General features: G+C 36.9%; 1 non-coding gene across 1 annotated transcript; it reads left to right on the plus strand.

Annotated features, from left to right (window-relative positions):
* Window positions 1-4,379: 4,379 nt before the first annotated feature.
* On the plus strand, window positions 4,380-4,485 carry LOC111551809. Its single transcript, XR_002734473.1, has one exon. It is a non-coding gene; the product is annotated as a U6 spliceosomal RNA (small nuclear RNA).
* Window positions 4,486-16,601: the final 12,116 nt, after the last annotated feature.

Here is a 16,601-nt window from a genome sequence, read left to right on the forward strand (position 1 = left end):
GAGGCTGAGGCAGGAGAATCACTTGAACCCGGGAGGCAGAGGTTGCAGTGAGCCGAGATGGTGCCACTGCACTCCAGCCTGGGTGACGGAGTGAGACTCTGTTTAAAAAAAAAAAAAAAAAAACCCTTATTTACAGATATATGTTTTTTAGTCACAAAATATTATTTACTAATTTAATATTGTAAATGTTTTTAAAAATGTAAAAACTATTCCTAGTTTTCTAGACCCACCCTACAAGAGCAGGCAATAGGCCAGATATAGCCCATGAACTATAGTTTAACACCTGACTTTGAATGGCCACCCATGGACTAGGCTTAACCAAGTTCATCAGCTCAGGTGCCATTATTGTGCAAGATACTTTGCTGTATTTGCAGGATAAAGGAGGAAGCCATCCAGAATCATAATGACTAAAGAATAGTTGATGTTAATAAAGAGCTATGTATACAATGCGGTGTGGGTATTTTAATTTTTCACTTTTGCACACACGGAAATTTTACCCATTTGAACATCTTAACAAATTTCTGTCTCTTATCAAAAAAATAGGCCGGGCGCAGTGGCTCAAGCCTGTAATCCCAGCACTTTGGAAGGCAAAGACGGGCGGATCACGATGTCAGGAGATCGAGACCATCCTGGCTAACACGGTGAAACCCCGTCTCTACTAAAAAATACAAAAAAATAGCCGGGCGAGGTGGTGGGCACCCGTAGTCCCAGCTACTCGGGAGGCTGAGACAGGAGAATGGCGTGAACCCAGGAGGCGAAGCTTGCAGTGAGCTGAGATCTGGCCACTGCACTCCAGCCTGGGCTACAGAGCGAGACTCCGTCTCAAAAAAAAAAAAAAAGAGAGAGATGGTGTGGACAAAGCAATTTGTCTCTTGAAGTTAGAAATCTTTCATTAAGGTACTTAGAAAAATATTTAGTTGTTACAGTACTCAGAAAGAAGCAAAGAGAGGTATCTCACCAGGTTTTTGGCCAAAAATTTATCTGAAATATTGTGGTGTGTGGGGTTAATTTCAAGTTAAATGCTGTATTGTGTTTTCTGACTGAAACGTATATTCACCAAAATAGCTTATCTTCTAAGTCTCTGCTTTTCTTAACTGTTTTAAAACTATTTATTATTTTTCTTCTTAGGAGGAATAACATTCTCTTTTTAAAGTCCACTTCAAATCTATTGCAATTATGATACTCATATCTACTCTCAAAAAGTTAATAAAACAGATGAGAGAAAAATGAACTATAAATACTCCAAATATTTATTAAAATGGTCAGTATGGTTGCATGAGAACTTCTATACTAATTCTGTTTTTTTTCTATAAGTTTGAAACGGTTTTTGGTTTTGTTTGTTTGTTTGTTTGTTTTGTTTTGTTTTTTATGGAGTCTCACTCTGTCGCCCAGGCTGTAGTACAATGGCATGATCTCTGCTCATTGCAACCTCTGCCTCCCGGGTTCAAGCGATTCTCCTGCCTTAGCCTCCTGAGTAGCTGGGACTACAAGCATATGCCACCACACCCAGCTAATTTTTGTATTTTTAGTAGAGATGGGGCTTCACTGTGTTAGCAAGACTGGTCTTGACCTCAGGTGATCTGCCTGCCTCAGGCTCCCAAAATGCTGGGATTATGGGCGTGATCCTCCACACCCAGCCATTTGAAAAGATTTTAATATAAAAAGTAAAAAGAAAAACATATGGTCTATTTGTCTTCTTTCTCTCTTATTCCTTTTTATATAGTCATTCATTAAATCTTGTTAATTCTTGGTCTAAATGTCCATCACCATGTCACAAATTACTTCAATACTAGGAATTCTCATTTTTCTTTTTATCTCATGTACTCTGTTCTCTCAATATCTAGACTAATTTCCTTTAAATACTGCCTGTGTGTTGAAATGCTTTTTTGATAGCCTGGCTCTTCCCCCACCCTCACCGCCGAAAACTTTTACCTGCTGCTTACATAAATGCATCAATATCTTGTCCTATTTCCTCTCTCATCTCTCTCTTACTAGAATGTATTTTTCTTAACATCCTTTTGGCCTAAATCTTTCTTACCTATATGTCAAAGCTCTATTTCTTAAATAAACTATTTCCTTAGTTCAAAGATAATTTTATAAAGGGTAGCGTTATGATTCATTCAAACATAAAATGACTACAGGCCAAATATTTTATTTACTCATTAATCAACAAGGCAGCCGTGAGGCTGTAATAAGTAGCTTATAGAAGAATCCAGAGAGGAGATGCACATATGCAATAAGAAATGTTAAATTGAGTTGCTAATGTAAATAAAATTCAATATTTATAAGACAATAATGAAGCTGCCTTTGCAAAATTATAACTGAGACAATTATTACAGTGAAAGAGATCTGACCTCACTGATTCCATCTTGCTTCTAACCTCCAAGCTGTCTTTCTTCATTCCTGGTCATAGGCCAAACTAACTCTGGAAGGAACCTGGTTACTTTGGTTCAGCTTTGTTTCAGACAAAAACACTTCTTTCCCAAAACAAACCCGCTTTCTTCATGGGGACTAGACTGCTTTTGTAGGACTAACAAATTAGCCACAAGATGAGAAATTGTGGTTTAGAAGTCATGCACCTGGAGGCTGTAAGATTCTAAACCTCTCCAAATTGCTTCTGGGGATAACAACACTATTGTAAAACCAAAGATACGTGCTTGAGATATTTTGCAGATCCTGTACTCCATGGATTAGCTGGCGCAACCTGGATGGACAAAGTGGCTCATCTGGTCTTGTGGCCCCGACCCAGGAACCGACTCAGTGTAAGAGGACAGCTTCTACTTCCTATGATTCCATCTCGAACCTGACCAGTCAGCATTCTCCACTTCCCGAGCCCCCACTCACTAAATTATCCTTTAAAACTCTGATCCCCAAATTCTCGGGAAGACTGATTTGAGTAATAATAAAACTCCGGTCTCCTGCACAGCCAACTCTGTGTGAATTGTGAATTACCCTTTCTCTATTGCTGTTCCCGTGTCTTGATAAATTGGCTCTGTCTAGACAGCCAGTAAGGTGAACCCATTGGGCAGTTACAACAATCAATTGGAAATACGTTAGACAAAGTTCATTCCCCTCACTAGGAATAATTTGCATTATTGTGAGTTCTTCATTATTTACAGAGTTGTAAAATATCTTAAAGGCAATGAATGTGGCATACCCAGGGAATCAGATAACCCAGGTGATTGCATAAAATAGAATGCCCAGTAATCTTGCTGTGTGTGTGCCCATTTCAAGGTCTTTTACAATTTTTCCTGACACTGAGTCACTTCTGATTTTCTTTCTTCCCTTTAAAATGTTGCCTGTGTCATGTACAGCAGTTTTGGTTCGTCCCCTTCAAACCTCCAGGGAGCTCATAGGCCAGCAGCAGTGGCATCCCCTGGGACATTGGTAGAACACATATTCTCAGGCCCTGTTCCAACCTCCTGAATCAAAACCTGCATTTTAACAAGATCATCAGGTAACTTATGTGAACATCAGAGTCTTGGAAACAGTGGCCTATACTACATTAATTAATGCTGCTTACTAAGTTGGTGGTCTTGCACTGTTCACTATTTTGTTACTATATCTTATATTTCTTTATTTCCAAAATATTTAGAATATAGCTTTAAGCAAATAAGGGAATTGAATCAAATTAATTAATTAAATTTTTTTTTCTCAAAATGAGGCAGATGCTGGCACTGTTTTCCATTACTAAAGGTTCTTAAATGGCTTTAAAATTTACCTGTCATCTGACTCGTCTGACACTTCTGGAGGCTGCAAGTCATAGCTGAGTTCATATTGTACTGGAAAAATGAATAATGGAATTGTCTTTTATTCCGTGAAAGGTTTAAGAAATGTGCTATAACTTTTTTATACATAAATAAAAGACATATCAAATAGTAAGGGAAGAAAGATCAAGTAGGTATGTTACTCATTCAAGTTCCCAAATAGGAAAAATTGTCTTGTTTTACTTAATGTATGTGATATTCTCAACAGGGCTATGTTCCTGAAGACATTTTTTTTTTTTTTGAGACGGAGTCTTGCTCTGTCGCCCAGGCTGGAGTGCAGTGGCCGGATCTCAGCTCACTGCAACCTCCGCCTCCCGGGTTCAGGCCATTCTCCCGCCTCAGCCTCCTGAGTAGCTGGGACCACAGGCGCCCGCCACCTCGCCCGGCTAATTTTTTGTATTTTTAGTAGAGACGGGGTTTCACCGTGTTAGCCGGGATGGTCTCGATCTCCTGACCTCGTGATCCCCCCGTCTCGGCCTCCCAAAGTGCTGGGATTACAGGCTTGAGCCACCGCCTGAAGACATTAAATAAGAGTTTTGATCTCCCAGTCTTAGCAAGTCTGAATCGAGTCAATTCCACACATGAGCCAAATACACTTTTACAAGACTTATGGTGCTCTCTTTGGCAGCACATATACGAAAAAATTGGAATGATACAGAGATTAATGTGACCTCTGCACAACGATGCCATGTAAATTTATGAAATAGTCCATATTTATTTGAAGAGAAAAAGCCTGCTTTCTGACTGACTGCCTTGAAAGAAAAAAAGAAAAAAAAGAACCTATTTTTGTGGATCATATACCAATCACGCCACACAAGAATTTATTTTAGTATATTTTAATTTTTATAAAATTGCTGATGCCAAAGCTTTGTATTAAAATAAATAGTCAAATAAAAATAAATAAGTAAATAATAACAAGAGTTTTACGAACCAAAACTAAACTTCTCAAAACTATCTAATATGTTCTTGTTAGGTTTAGGCATATTATTACTAAGACTCATTTAATTATCAAAAAAATAGCAGGAAAAATATCCATTTATATTTTCACACAGGAACACATTACAATGAGTTGTTCTGGTTGAAAAGGAAGCATTTTTTACCATGAAAAAATATTACTTTATTTTTAGTGTATCGGAGGTTCAGCTGAACTTTCTCTCTCAGGTAATTTGGTAATTAGTAATCAAAGCTATTTCAAATTATTTGTTTCCTAAACAATTAAACCATAATTTCTTTTTACACATTTTATACATCATATCCACAAATGGGTAGCTCATATATTTTTATTTAGGAAAATATTTTTATGTAGGAAAAACTTCTTAAAAATTCAAATTTTGAAGTGCCAAGTTGTATTCTACTCATACCTTATTTCTAAAGGCAAAGTAATCCAAAATTTAAATGCAAGAAGGTGTTTTCAGTTGTTTGGTATCCAAGTCACCTCTCTGCCTGTACATACACCATTTTCCCATAGCTTCTTTAATATAACAGGGAAGGTAGTGCATATATTTCCACTTCCTATATGATCTCACAATAAAGAAAAAAGCATTGTTTGCTCTGCAAATAGTTATAAAGACTTAGGTTACAAGTCTTGAGTTCCATGATATGAATCTCACTTCCTGCTCCAGTCATTGGATTTCAATTGACATAAAATACACTGATCTATACATATTTGCTGTGGTATTAAATTAAACAGCATAAATTACAATGCCAGCACATGAGGTGGCTCACACCTGTAATTTCAGTGCTTTGGGAGGCCAAGGCAGGAGCATCACTTGAAGCCAAGAGTTCAAGATCAGCCTTGGCAACATAACAAGATCCCCCTCTCTACAAAGTATTAAGAAAACAAAAAAATTAGCTGGATGTGGTGGTGTGTGCCTGTAGCCTTAGCTACTCAGGAGGCTGAGACAGGAGGTTCCCTTGAGCCCAGGAGGTTGAGGCTGCAGTGAGCTATGATCATGCCACTGCACTCTTGACTGGACAACAAGGTGAGACACTGTCTTTAAATAAAAAAAAAATTACAGAGGGCTGGCTGGGCGCGGTGGCTCACGCCTGTAATCCCAGCATTTTAGGAGGCTGAGGCGGGCAGATCACAAGGTCAGGAGATGGAGACCATCCTGGCTAACACGGTGAAACCCCGTCTCTACTAAAAATGCAAAAAATTAGCCGGGCATGGTGGTGGGCACCTGTAGTCCCAGCTCTTCAGGAGGCTGAGGCAGGAGAATGGTGTGAACCCGGGAGGCGGAGCTTGCAGTGAGCGGAGATCATGCCACTGCACTCCAGCCTGGGCCACAGAGCAAGACTCCGTCTCAAAAAAAAAAAAAAAAAATTACATTGCCAACAATTAATGTTAAGGTAAATTTTATACGAGAAAGAAAATTTCATCACGTATCACTTCCATTTTTATTCTGTTTTTTCCAAAACCGCAATGGAATTAATAAATGAACAAACAATCCAAACCTTTGCAGCCAGGAATGATAGCTTTCCAATTTTCAAAACTCTTTAAACTCATTTTGGATCTGCATAGTTTTAGACCTACCCTGAGGGAAGCTTTTCTTCAATTGTTTTCTTAGTTAATGTACAGGCTTCTGCTAGTTTTGGTGTGTGGTTGATCAAGGTGCTACCTCTCTTGCCCATGCTTGTTTTGGTGTCTCATTTTATATTTGAGGCTTTGACTCACAGAGCTTCCCGTTTTATAATCTTCTGACTCACCAGGAGAGGGAAAATGAATGTCAAATCTCATGTCTTGAAATTTTATCATATAAATTAGTTTACCTTTACCCATACTGAAGAAACTACCATCTGAATCAGCGATATCACTGCTGGGTACATATCCAAAGGAAAGAAAATCAGTATATCAAAGAGGTACTGGCACTCCTATGTTTATTGCACCACTTTTCACAGTAACCAAAATGTGAATTCAACCTAAGTGACCATCAATTAATAAACAGATAAAGAAAATGTGTTCTATGTACACAATGTCATAGTATTCATCCACAAAAAATAAAACTCTGTCATTTGCAACCCAATGAATGGAACTGTAGGATATTACATTAAGTAAAATAAGGTAAGTACAGAAATATGAATATTACATGTTCTCCCTCATATAAAGGAACTAAAAAGAATCAATTCATGGAAATAGAGAACAGAAAGATGATTACCAGAGGCTAGAAAGGGTAATGGGGTAGGGGGATAAAAAGGAGATGGTTAGTTAGTACAAAAGCAGTTAGATAAAAGGAGTAAGATCTAGTGTTCAGTAGAACAATAGGGTAACTAGGGTTAACAATAACTTACTGTATATCTCAAAATAACTGAAAGAGTGGAATTGGACTGTTCCTAGCACAAATAAATGATAAATTTATTTGTGCTAGGAACAGATATTACAATTATCCTGATTTGATTATCACACAATTTAATGCTTCATCAAACTATCACATGTACCTCACAAATATGTACAACTCATATGTATCCAGAATTAAAAAGAACTTCAAAAATACAATTAGATAAGAAGGAATACATTCTAGTGCCCAATAGCACAGTAGCGTGACTGTAGTTAACCATAATTTATTGTATATTTCAAAATCACTAGAAGAGTTGGCATGTTCCCAACACAAAGAAATAACAAATGTTTGAGGTGATGGATAGCCCAATTACCTTGATTTGATCATTACACACATTTTATACATGTATCGTAATATTGCATGTAACCCACAGGTATGTACAATTATTACGCATCAGTTTAAAAAGTCTTTATAATACCTAACTTAACCCTGAAAATAATATTGATTTCTCTCTCTCTCTCTCTCTTTTTTTTTTTACAAAGTAAATAACTAACTGGTATATGGAATTAAGGAACTTGCCATAGACTACATAGGTTTTAAGTGTTGCCAAAGAAAATTTGCAGTGGACAGAGTTAAACAGGCAAAGAAGACTTTTTCTTTAAGACTACTGCAACATGGAAGAGACCAGAACTCAGCTCCACTGAAACAAAAGGTAAGAGGAATTTTAAATGCTGGGTTAGGTAGAGGAAAAGTCCTGACGGGCAATAGAGGGGATGTTGGTGAACGTGATTAGGTCATCCTTGTTTGCTAATTATCCTTTTTGGATATGAGGCTATTATCCTCCAACCCAGACTTGGAGAGAAAACGCTGCTCCTTCCATGATTACATTTCAGAGGTATGATTCTTAGGTACTTGAGAAAGACATCTTAGGTTGCAAAACTAGCAAAGGGCTGGGAAAGATGTACATCTCAAAAGGGGTTCAGAAGCAATTTACATGTGCAAGTTTTAAAAAATAAAAGTTATTTAAAAAGCGAGGTCATGGCCCTATCTATAGTCAGAAAAAAACTTGTCTAAAGTTTAGCCAAGTTAGGGAGAATGTTTTATTTTGGTCAATGCCTTTTATAATTTTCAGTGTAATTCAATATCCTTCTCTATCAGGATTAAGTTCATAATATTTCTACTATATAAAACTATACCCTCCTCCTTGCCTGCATGAAAAGAGAAGGTTACAGTGTTAAGGTCATAAACATATGAAATAGCTTATGATAATTTTATCTTTTAGATTTTAATTGAGAATTAATGGTTCTTAATAATAAGAGGGGAGGAACCCAAGTCCCTCTGAAGGACATAAACACTTGAAAAGTGAACAGTTAGAAGCAAAATGATCCTGGTATACGGTTTTCTCTAATATTATTAGCCCCAAGATGAAGTAGGCATGGGAAACAACAGCACAGAAAAATAACCAGTTTGAAATAACTGTTTAAACAGAAAGTCTTATCAAAACTAGCAGACAAGCAAAAGGTGTCTTTATTGTATCACCAAGGAAAGAATTGTTTATCTAAAGAACTTCATTTCCTGAGAACTATTATGACTTAAGCAAGGAAATAAAAGATGACTTCTAAAGTGAGTATCACCTTTTAACTCGGCTATCAAAACTTGAAATTATACCTGTGGATTGTTTTTACGGTCATCAGAACTAAATACATTTCTTTTCTCTGAAGACAATCATATTTTAAAAAAGCAGTTTGCAAGAAATATTTCAATTTGCTCTCAAGGAAATTAAGTTCCCACCAGAATGTGCCCACACATTTTGGCCTTCATCCTCTGCAATCTGTTCTATCTTTCTTCTTGGCTCCCTAGAGTCCATCTATTAACTTTGAGAGCTATGGATAAACTATGGTGAGAGGTTTACCCTCTTCAGTTAAATACTAGTACTGTTTATGTGCTTGAGCCCTATTGAAATTGGATTCAATCACTGCAAACTGCTAAAGGGAACTAATTCAGGTGATACAAATACATTGCAAACTAAAAAGTGGAAATGCAAGCTCCCGAGTCCCCCTCCAACCTGCAGTCTACATGATTAGCATTAAGGTCTATAGCAGAAGAACGTGGCCAATCTGAATATGCATGTTCCTAGTCCTTTCCTGGATACACAATTTTATATCTCTAATTGGTTTTCAAGCACAATTAGTCGTATTACCCACATTTCAAAATAAAACTTTGAAGGGCCTTTGTTTGTTTGTTTGTTTTGAGATGGTGTCTTGCTCTGTTGCCTAGACTGGAGGACAGTGGCGCGATCTCCGCTCACTGCAACCTCCGACTCCCAGGTTCAAATGATTCTCCTGCCTCAGTCTCCTGAGTAGCTGCAACTACAGGAACGTGTCGCCACGCCCAGCTAATATTTTATATTTTTAATAGAGATGGGGTTTCACCATGTTAGCCAGGATGGTCTCGATCTCCTGACCTCGTGATCCCGCCCACCTCGGCCCCCCAAAGTGCTGAGATTACAGGCGTGAGCCACCATGCCTGTCTGAAGGGCTGTCTTACTATAGTTCAGCGGTACCTTGTTTCTGCCCCTTTGACAGATGTTAGAAGTTTGGATTACCAAGTGTGTAGCACAGCAGAATTGTAAACAAAGCTTTGTGCTCTGAATATGCTTGAATTTTGGCATCAGTTGGAAAACTCCGGGTTTAAAAAAAATGATTCAACAGACCTTTGCTATTATGAAACACAGGAAGCACTCAATAATTTGTAAATAATTAAAGCTTATGTTTTGAGTTATTATTATACCGAATAGAGTGAACTTAACACAAAGTTGATTCAGGGAATAGGAAAATTATAATAGTTCAAAGGGGTTGAGTATGCTGACTTTAGAAACATTCACGGTACCAATCAAGAATAAATCACGAGTTTAGAGTTTAGTTTATCTGTTCAACTATCATACATTATTTATTACAAAATACTTATTCACTGATCAGTAAGTATTTTGTTAGATGGAATAACACTAGTGTCCAAAGTATATAGTCAAGTAGGGAAGCTAAAATTGTATAAAATAACCCAATAAAGTAGAAGAATTAAATGCCATATTTTTAAAGAACATTGAGGAAAAAATGGGTTTTGGTACCTAGATGTGAGTGAAAATTTATAAATGCAAACAAACTACATTGAAATTGCTGCCACATCCATTGAAACACGATACTTAACACAATTTACTTTTCATCACCATATTCTTTAGCTCTTCAGGTAATCATGTAAAGTAGATTATAATATCATTTTATATAGGAAGAAAACTGGCTGAACAATGATAGGAAACAGGTCTAACCCTCCACTTAATAGGAGACTGAGCCAATATTCAAACTCAGATGACCCAGGCTCTAAATTTCAGGGGTTTTTTGTTTTTGTTTTTGTTTTTTAATTTTTGCCCATTGTACTAATCTGGAAAATAATATACGTGTCCCAGAGCTGGAGAGATGGCTTTACATCAGGCAACAATATAAAGGAAGGAGCCATGGAAAAAAAGATCCTTTGAACTGCATCTTGAAGAGCCTTTAGTACCAAGAAGAGATAGGACACGCATGTATTCTAGAAGGAAGAAAGCCTGAGCAAAAATAAGCGGGTAACACAGCATGAGAAAAATGTCAACTGCTAGCTTCCCCTAACACTTACAAAACATTGTGTTGGTAAGACCCTGAAGGTTTACTGTATACAGCCGCGAGGGAGACCACCACTATTTTTTAGTAGTCTCAGCAGGAGAGGTCGAAATTAGGATATATTGTTTGAAAATTATGGCTTCCTCCTAGTTCTGTAAATAAAGTGTCAATGAAACACAACCACACTCATTCATCTAATCATTGTCTATAGTGATTTTTACACCACAAAAGCAGAGTTGAGTGGGTGCAACAGAGATGTTGACGTCAAAAATATTCAAGTGTCTGGTACACACAAAGTTTCCAGTTCCTGATTTAGAGGACTTCAGTTTCATCTAAACAGTTTGGTTTTTCTCAGCATAGAGAACTAACATTTCTTGAGAATCTACTCTTTCTTAGTATATTAAGTATACTTAATTATATGGTAATAAGTATGCATTATGCTTAATTATATATTATCATATCTTATACATTCTACTATAATTAACTATTCTATATTACTCTTAAATATACACAATTTATATTAACTAATTATTCTTAGTATAGTAAGTCAGTCTTTAAATCATTTAAAAAGCATTTATTAAATGCAAGGCATTATTCTAATTTTTGGGAATGCAGTAGTGAAAAAAAAGACACCCACACACACACATACAATTTTTAAAAGCCCTGTCATAGTGGAGCTTCATTTAATTAGAAAGAAAAAAAATAGTAATAAATAAATAATTAAAAAATACTCAAAAAGAAATCTAATAATTTAAACAAAAGTAGGCTCTATGAGTGAAAAAAAAAGTGGTGACGGAGAATATGAAATGTGAATAGCGGTTAAAGTTTTAATGTGGTCATGTTGCAGATGCAGTTGAGGTCCGTCGACCTAGCAGTCATCTCCCAGCTGCAATCACTCTCCAGGTACCACAAGTGTTATCAGTAACCACTGGCATTTACATCTTCTCCATCGAACTGCCCTTGGCCAACAGGAACAGCCAAACATGAAATCCCTGGGAGGTTATGGATGAGCTACTCTCCCTAATTACTGACAAATGGAGAAAAAACAGTCTTTGCTAGTATAACTTTTATGGTACCATTGACAATCCAGAGCTTTCTGTGGGGTCTGATTGTGGTTGGACTTCTTCCAAAACCATATTTGCCTAAGTTTCACACCTGCACTGCATCCCATTTCCCGTATTTCCTTACAGCTTTCTCCTGAGTGTAGCCTCTCAATAAATTACTCGCACAAGAATTATTATCTCAGACTCTGGTTCTAACAATTTAATGTATGATAGGTTAGAAGGAAAAGTATAACTGAAAAGATAAATACTTGAAAGATTTTGCAGTGATACAGAAGTGGAAGAGTATGCTTTGGAGTAAGTGGTGGCAGTAGAGGAAAGGAGGTAAGAATGGAAAGAATTCTAGATTTATTTATTTATTTATTTATTTTTATTTTTATTTTATTTTATTTTTTTTCAGACAGAGTCTCACTCTGTTGCCAGTCTGGAGTGCAGTGGCACGATATCAGCTCACTGCAACCTCCGCCTTCCAGGTTCAAGCAATTCTCCTGCCTCAACCTCCCGAGTAGCTGGGACTACAGGTGCGCACTAACATGCCCAGCTAAATTTTTTGTATTTTTAGTAGAGACAGGGTTTCACCATGTTGGCCAGGATGGTCTCGATCTCTTGATTTTGTGATCTGCCTGCCCTGGCCTCCCAACTAGATTTATTTTAAAATTAAAGGCAATTGGATTTGCTAATGAGGGGATGTGAGCACAAAAAGAAGAATAAAGATATTACTTTCTAATATTTTAGCTTCAATAACTGAAAGAATTGAGTTGCTATAAACTGGTATAAGAAACAATGAAAGAGAAACTGCTTTTGGGGAGACAGTATTTGAGTTATTATGGCTGTGCAACAAATCACCTTATAATAAGTGGTTTAAAACAATTTTTTAAATGCTCATGAAATAGCAATTCAAGTAGGATACAATAGGAGTATCTCTCCTTTGTTTGACTTGGTGTCAGCTGAAGGGCTTAAGGGGAGTGGCTTGGAATCACTGGAAGGCTCAAGTTTATGTTAGTTGTCAACTATCGAATAAGGCTTTACATGGAGTTGCCAGCCAGTATACCTACACTTGGCCTGTGCTGCCTCTCAACCTGGTGGCTGGGTTCTGAAGTTTGGAGCATCAAGAGAGATAGCTCGGCAGAAGACATGTCACTTTTATAATCTAGCCTTGGGAGCCAAACATGGTCACTTCTTCTATATTTTCTCTACCATGATTGTCGCAAAGCTTTACTCAGATTGAAGGGGAGAGAACATAATGCCCTGCCTCTTAATGGAGGGTAGCCAATGTTACTTTGTATATGTAGATAGTACCATGAAACAATCCCTGTGAAAAAAGTTTGCCACATTCAGGAAACTAGGTTTGGACATAATAAATTTAAGATTTATTTTATACATCCAAGTAGAGATGTCAACGAGATGTGGCACATGTGGCCCTGAGTGAAGAAAAAACGTAGCCACATCAAATAATTCAGAAGGCAGTACAATTATGTTTCCTTGGTTGAACACACTGAAAATCCATTTTCGCAAGTGTTCTTTGCCATTTGACTATTTCAATAGACTATTCTAAGTTCACAAGCCAAAGAAGGACAATGAAAGCAGTGAAAGGTGAGGAAAGTTACATGCACAAGTAATTCAGCATGAAGGAAATCACATATTGGACATTTCAAGGGTGGACAACTGTGTCAGGCTAGAGATGACCAACTTCTTTGGACGAAAGAGGTGATACTTCCCCAGGCAAATACTGGAAGTCAAAAAAAAAAAAAAAATCAAACTGCTTTAGAGTTCTTAGACTTCTGAGTTCTGTGTGGAGTGACATTTCATTGTCAGGGGCTAGCTGTATCTCCTTCAATTATATAAACTTTCAAATGAGACCAAGTCAGCCTAAGAATTTCATTGAATTTTAATTCAATAGCCTACAAAATCACATTAGAATTAATTTTTGGAAATATTGGTCCCTCAACTAATAGAGGGAGATTACTTCATCAAAGTCATAAAACTATCTGGATTTTCAATTTCTGTTTTAAGGTGAGAATTCAGGCAATTAGCCTATATTTTGCCTTGTAATGTTTTGTATTATGTAATGTCTTCACAATAAACCATTCTTCTTTACTGTCTGATTTTAAATGACAGCCACTACCTGGCTCTGCAGAACCATGCCCTCTAGGAGCACTTTGTTCTGGACGGTCATAAGCAATACCTTAATTAGTTCTTTCATCAATATGTAACAAGGTTTCTAGGTTCCAGTTCCAGCAACTGAGCAATGAATTGCCCTGCTTTCTGTTTCATCTTTCCTAAATATTAATTCCAAACATACTAAATTTCTTATTAAATTTCTTTAGGATTTGCTACTTGTAAACAACTTCTGAAAGCAATTATTTCATAAGTTATGTTCTTTCGTTACAAGCCTGAGCCTCCCTTTAGCAAACTTAACGAAAAAGAGAATTTATTGGAGCTCAGAGGATCCGTGGGGAAAAAGGGAAAATTTGTTCAGAAATAATAGAAACCACATAATTCCAGTATTTCTTTTTAGAGATGAATTCCCAAGAGTCTCATTTATTTCTTATCATGAAAGTGAATAAATATGTATTTTTAAATCGTTTTTTCCCTTTGATCACTGCTCAGGGTTAAAATCCATTGAGGGAAAAGTACTTTGAGTATCTGATCCAGCAGATGGTATGCAAAGAGAGGTAAGTAATACAACATAAGAAAATCAAACTCTAACACCAAACAAGACAGGCTATGAAACAAACAAAAAGCAAAAACAAGCAACAAAAGCAAAACAAAAATGCAACCACCAACATTCAATAATTCCTTTTGCTGCTGAAATGCAGTTCTGATTGCTAGAACTGGACTCATATCAGAGAACTAAACGTTAGATGGATTCAAACTTATCCTTTTTGCCATATCCTGATTAGTTTGGTGTGACATATTTAAATCTCCATAGATTATTTTCTCTTGCATTACTTAATTCCCTTACTTTAAATCTGTAAAATTAAAATTTGGACCAGGCCCAAAGTTAATGCTACTTTTACAAAAGAGCAAAGTGGAATCACAGAAAGCATTTACATAATTTAAAATGTGCATTTGGATTACTAACCTCCAAACAAAGTAAATAACTATTTGCCTGCAGTACATTTTAATTCTCTGATTAATCTATATTTGGCTTCATTATTCCCTTCTTTCAGGAAGAAAATAAAACGTCTATATGCTGAAGGGGAGATGCAAGAGCAGGACAACAGGTACACTACAAAAAGGTATGGTGCTATGTAGGCATTATCCATCTCGGGTGTTAATTTTATGAATGTGATGGATGTTTCAAAACTAAGTCTCTCAGTAAAATCCAGAAACAGCTCTTATATTATCTTCAATTCAGTAAAATAAAATATGTTTATTTGTCTGAGGCTATCTTAACAAAATGCAAAGTATTTTCTGTGCAGGAATGCCTGAAATGCTAATATAGAAAACAAAATTTAGAAATTTACTAATTGCCCAAAAAATTTGATCAGAAAAATTTCCACTGTTTTCTGTAAATTCCAGATCCTCATCAAAGAAAACAGACACACCTGTTACAGACATTTCACCTATTAGGGGCTTAACAGTGACTTTGCGGTGAAATATAATCAGTGGTATTCCCTTTTTCTTATGTTTTTGAGAACTTGGGTGTATGTAGTACAATAGCTCAGCAATTATCAGTTTTCTGAAGCCATGAAAACTGGCATTATCTCAGAGATCAGGAGCAAGTGATTGCCTCCCTTGCTTTACCCACATCTTTGGGCTCCTTGTAGCCTAAATTGTTCCAAAAGTTAGTTAACGAGTGCAATTTTCCAAAGCTCACTGAGGAACTTACCACTCTGCTCTGTCCTCCTGTGGGGTGCATTTCTTATACAAACTTCCTGAGTTTCTGCCTGGGACATTTATTCTCAAGGTGGAACCTTCTCTGAATCCTTTCATGTAGCCTTTTTTTTTTTTTTTATATATATCATTTTCTAGAGACTTGTAACCTATCTGGACCCTATAGAGCCAGTGTCCTTACATCCACCCTTTGTCCATTAGGCTAATTCTGCTGGAATCTTGGGATGAATTTCATTCATCCTTCTTCTCAAATCTGTACCCTTGATCACTGATTCCAAGCATTCTCCTTTCTTCCTCAGTCCTTTCAGCACTTCGAGTCTCACTAAGTTCTTCTCCCTCCAAACCTTTCCACTATGCACTTCAGAATTTCCATTCTGTCATAAACACAATCTCACATCTTAAACCTGTCCAAGCAGGATCTCTATTTCAGTTGCTGAGTTTTCTGAAGCCAGATTTTTCCCATATACCCATGAGTTAGAAAACACAACCAACTGCATGCACCTGCCTTCAGATGGGTCCCTAGCCAACCACTATTTTATTTGAATTTTTAAAAATCTTCTCTCTCGCTCTCTCTCTCACTCTCTCTCTCTCCCCCTCCCTCCCTCTCTTTGCCACTCTTTTTCTTCAGTCTTGGATTTTTTTTTTTTTTAATTTCTCTTTTGGAAAGCCTGAGAACATTCGCTATTATAATGCCTTCTCCGCATTCTATTTTCTAGGGCAGAGTTTGATCCTAGAGTTTTAAACACAAATATACTAAGAAGACATTCCTTTTCTTCTTTATTTTATACATAACCAATGACCATAAGATGGGCTTCAAATATATGAATGGTGGCAATCATCTGAAAGAAAAAGGAAATTTTAAAAAAAATCAATTTTAGTTGGTATCTAGTTATTGAAGGAAAATAATCCCCCCCAAAATGCATGTAAGTACAGGCTATGTATAAAATGAGGCGGGGCATGGTGGCTCACGCCTGTGATCCTAGCACTTTGGGAGGCCAAAGCGGGTGG

This window comes from Piliocolobus tephrosceles, chromosome X (assembly GCF_002776525.5).
Source record: "Piliocolobus tephrosceles isolate RC106 chromosome X, ASM277652v3, whole genome shotgun sequence".
Classification (NCBI taxonomy): Eukaryota; Metazoa; Chordata; class Mammalia; order Primates; family Cercopithecidae; genus Piliocolobus; species Piliocolobus tephrosceles.